This window comes from Hibiscus syriacus, unplaced genomic scaffold (assembly GCF_006381635.1).
Source record: "Hibiscus syriacus cultivar Baekdansim isolate YM2019G1 unplaced genomic scaffold, ASM638163v2 tig00111311_pilon, whole genome shotgun sequence".
Taxonomy (NCBI): Eukaryota; Viridiplantae; Streptophyta; class Magnoliopsida; order Malvales; family Malvaceae; genus Hibiscus; species Hibiscus syriacus.
Window position 1 is genome coordinate 408,610 of NW_024063054.1, and position 5,046 is coordinate 413,655.

The 5,046-nt window shown below is 35.0% G+C and overlaps 1 pseudogene; it reads right to left on the bottom strand.

Moving 5' to 3' along the window:
* Positions 1–445: 445 nt before the first annotated feature.
* On the bottom strand, positions 446–2,397 carry LOC120158387 (annotated as a pseudogene).
* Positions 2,398–5,046: the final 2,649 nt, after the last annotated feature.

The following is a 5,046-nucleotide window of genomic DNA, read 5'->3' on the forward strand; positions in this document are numbered from 1 at the left end:
AAATGCTTTGATTTTTAAACTTTGGGTTCCTTAAAATGGTTCATTAGATCCAGACCTATCATCAATTCGGGTCTTAAACTGGGAAAAAAATACTAATTCAGTTCACTAATATCTATTACACAGGTGAGGAAATGATTAAAATTAATATCACTCGGTAAAATACTAGTATTTATTACTGTAGTTAGTTTCTATTAGTGTGGAAATGATTAGCTAAGTAGTTGGAAAATTTTAATAGTTTTTATATTAAGCCAAACCGGAAAGCAAAGTTAAAAGACAGAACAAAATCTTTATACTTGGAACACGAGTAGAGTATAACATCAACCGACAATTTCAATACATGTATGATGTATATATGTAATACCTTAAATTAGAGCTTCAATAATTACCGATTGATAATAAAACCACCAAACCATTACCCCCCCCCAACCCTCTAGACTTCTCTCTCTTCCCGTTATTTGATGCAGGAAGCTGACTCGGGTAACGCCCTTTTCTTTCAATCCGATCAGCGGCAGCTCAGCTCATCCTTCACCACAGCCGCCATTTAGTAAGAACACTAAAACAAAGCTTATAACTGCACACAATGGATCTCACCATCACTTTCTTAAAACAGATAAAAAAACATTTTTGTTACGTATGGTTAAACTTAAGTAGGTAGAGTATTAACAGTTAGAATTAACGAAGGTTTTTATCTCCTCCATCAGGCAATAGAAGTGGTCGTTATTGGGTAAGAAATAGAACCCGATTGTCGCCTTCTCTAGGAAGAGAAGCTTCACCTCGTGACCGTAATTTCTAAGCCCTTCGACGTATGCCAATTGCCAGTCCTGAATCAGATCCAAACCGGCCACGACGACAAGACTTTTGGGGAACTCGAGTCCGTAGAGTCTTTGTCCACGAGGGCCAAACGGATTACAAGCCGGATGGTCTCGATCTTCCCCTTCGGGTAGATAAGCTCTCCAATACCAATCACGGTCGTGGAGTGTGACGAATACTTGCTGTCCAATCTCTTTTCAGATTCGGTTCTCCTCTGCCCGCCGAACATAGGATGAAGGAGAATGTTGCCTAATATCTCAACATCTGCCTCTGCTGCTCTCACGGCTACATGGTGAGCTATTTCCACCAGAGCTATCACCAGCCAAGTACACAAGCACTTTAGAGTCCTTCCCACTTTGTAGCCAAGTTCTTGATTTAACCCACTTGAGAGCCGCCCAACCGTCATCATATGCGCAAGGGTATCGATGCTCTGGCGATCGTCGATAATTCACAGACACCACAACGGCTTTACAAACGCTAACAAGGCGACGACAAAAGGTGTCGTAGATGGAACTGTTTGCGGAGGAATGAGTAAAGCTTCCACCGTGGAAGAAGACGATGACCGGAACGATCTCGGTTGTGCTCAAAGGCTTCTCGAGGTCCACAATGCCCCATTGAGCATCGTCTTTAGGAGACGGTTGATAAACCCTGTTAAGAAGACCGGTGGATCGGTCGACGTGATCGAAGGAGAAGACCCCATCAACCGGGTTGATATTGGCAGGTACTCTCCGGTCGAGGAACTCCGATAAGTCTCTGTTAAAGGTTCCATCTGGCCGGCGTTGCAGATTGTATGATAGCTTGAAATTGGAAATAAGAACCCAGGTATTCAATGGAACAATGCTCTGCAGAAGAAAACATAAAATTCAAATCCAAGCAATTAGAAACTTCGATCTTCAACAATAATATTCTAACAGAGCTGGAAACTGAGATAAGACCGATCATATTGCATAAAAGAGAAAATTATACCCCACGGACCAAAAAAGAAAAGAGGCAGTGGGACCAATAACACGACTTCAACATCTTCGATCAAAGTCGAATTTCCAAGAACCAAAATTATTCTTTGAACATATCAGTGTAACCCCAAAGCCCAACATCAACAATTTTTGAAGAAATCAGAACAATCCCACTAAATTGTTGTTAAAACGAACAAAGCATACACCACTTAATTGGTTTTCGGAATCGACTCAAATTGTCTACCCAAAAGAGAAAAAAAAGAAACGAAGAAAATACCTTGGATTCGTTGAGGTTGACTTCATTGCTGCCAGCCATGGCTCGAACAAATCAGACTCAAAGAGGAGGAAGAAGAAGAAGAAGATACAAGGAAACCCACCAAGGAAATGAAAATAATCTTCACGAAGAGAGCCTCATAATAACAAGAAACTAAAGCAAGCGCCAATGTATTCCCCCTTCTCTTAACTGGTTTTTTTTTGGGTGTCTTGTTATTGTACTAGAGTTTCTCAACCGGCCCCTTTTTTCTTTTGATTGATTTTCCTCGTCGTTCTTCGGTGTTATTTTATTCTGAACAAAAGAGACACTTCCTTTCTGAAACACGAAACCACCAAGAAAATAGAAGGGATAGACAGGTAATAGAAGAGAGATGAGGCAGGTATATATTTATATGTTAAAGAAAGTACATAGATAGAGAGAGAAAATGTTTTTGAGAGTGAAAAAAAAAAGCGACAGGGGAGGACGGAGACGAAAGAGACGACAGAACGAGGCGGCAGAATTTAACTGTTTATGTAGGGTCCTATGCACTCCCATTTCATTTCTTCTATAAGCTGAACTTATACTCTTCCCGTCCCATTTATGTTGTCCGTTATCTATAGATGACATTTTATGTAGTTTTAGGGAAAAAATTATATAACATGTGTTGTAAAAAAAATAATGATAATTTATTTTTAAATATTAATTTTACATTGTTGAAAAAGTAGAAAAATAAAAAGGGAGTGTGACTAATAAAAATTATTGATTCTTTTCGGAATGTTAGTTTAAATGAAATAATTTTAAAATAGATAAATTTAATAGGACAAAGATAATATATATATTATTTAAATTTAATTAGTTTTGTCAAGCCTCTAATATTTAATCAAGATTTTTATATTTTATAAAAGTGATTAGTTTTATTAAAATTATAAATATTTAGAATTATAATAATATTTATAGTTACAATCATAAATTAAATATGTAATTAAAATACTTATATCACTATTAACACAAGGAACTTATCACTTAAGATCATACAAAGATTAATAAAGAAAAAGAATAAAATTTAAAAAAATCAAAATAAAATATATACGAATAGATCTGACTATATTTACAAAAGAACAAAAAAAATAGATCAATCTTTTGAAAAATCACGGATAAATCATAAATTTGAGTAGAGTAACATAAAAAAATATCAAAAAAATACAAATAACATATTCAAATCTTATACTACGGTCCCTAAATTATAAAGATCATAATAATAATAATAATAAATAAATCTTCTTAATTACTTTGTCCGTTAATGTGTTTTTTCACTAATGAGTTTTTTGTGAATAATAAAATAAAAAATATTTCGACATTATTATGTTTATTGTTTTTTTAAAATGTACTTTTATTATTTTATATACTTTTTGTAAGTCAAATCAAATAATAATATTTATTTTAATTGTGTCGTGAATGTCTTTCGGGTGGTCCCAGAATCGGGTTCCGACTTAAATTTGATGTGTTGGAGTCGCCACCGACCATTTTAATTTGGATGATCGGATACCATAACCTATCATTATCTGATCTACAACTTCCCAGAAATATATCGAATTTGGGAGTCGATTACAGTCAATGAAGGATTAACACCCTTGTACTGTTCTTTCGGTACCAATTTAATTTCTCAGTTGTTTTAATTACAAAAATTAAAAGTTAAATTAAAATTTAAAAGTTCGATCCGAATTTATTTTACTTTTAACAAACTTTAATTGGATCCCCTTTTCAAAATAAATTAGTAGAAAAAAATAAAATAAGTAAATTAAATCCTGAAAAACAAGAGGATAAGTCAGGATACCGATATAAAATAAAATAAAAAATAAATTGATTAAATTGAAATAAAATAAAAATTAAAGGGTGAGATTACAAATAAGGACCAAAATGACTTACACTTCAAAAAGTAAAGGACTACGGAAAGGACTTATAAATCCTTTAATTACACAAGTGTCCCCTCTATAAAAAAAACCCTCAAGCCTTCATTTTGAACTCATTTGCATCAAACCACAAAAACGCTCCCCACTATTCCCTCAAATTCTCTCAACCAAACCTCTCATCTCCTATGAAAACTGGTCGTCGGACCGCCGCTCGCCACCACTTACGGTGGCCGAAGAACCTTAACCTAGCCCCAAAACACCAACAACCCTAAACTAAAATCCAATAACAAAAGTGTCATGCAATAAACCGAACACCCTAGATCTAGGCCAAAACCCCTCAATTCTCTTACCCTTTCCGACGTCTCTTTGATTTTCAAAGATGTTTGGCTCCTCTCGGTTCCAACGAACAAAACAATGCTATGTTACCTTTTTTTTGCATCTTTGTGGGTTTTAAATGATTACTTTTTTTTAATGATTTGTTGATGCCTTTTTGTGTTGTTCTTCGTCGGGTTTATATAACCTCAAAGAAAAATCTTTTCCCTTGAATCTTGGTGGCTCGATCCCGATTTAATAGGGATTTTTGTTTTTTTGTGGAAGACCTTTCAGTTATGGGGTTTATAGAACGTATTTGTTCCATATTTTGCTATGATCTTTTCTGTTTTGGTTACCGAAATGCTTCAGTTTAGCGCGTATCAATGTATATTGTCCCTTTCGTCGTGCATGGTCTCACGCCGTTAAGTGCTTGGTGGTGCTTCTGGAATATTGAGATCACTTCTGGCCGTGGATTAGGTCAGATCCAACGATCCATATCTGGCTACGCATCAATGCACCCTTTAGGGTTTTAAAACCCTTGATTTGTTTCAATCTTGGTTGTTCGTTCATGCTTTGATCGTGCGACTCTTATCTGTGTGGCACTGTAGCTTAAGCGTGTAAAACCCTAATGGACTTGTGGGATGGGTCAAGCCTATATTTTCAAACGTGTTTTCCTCTGTTGGACCGTGACCCTTGCTTTTAGATTGGAACTAAAAAATAAGAAAATAAATAAATAAATAATAAAATGAAATGAAATGAAAAATTAAATAATAATAATAATATGTATATATTTCAAAAAAATATGTTT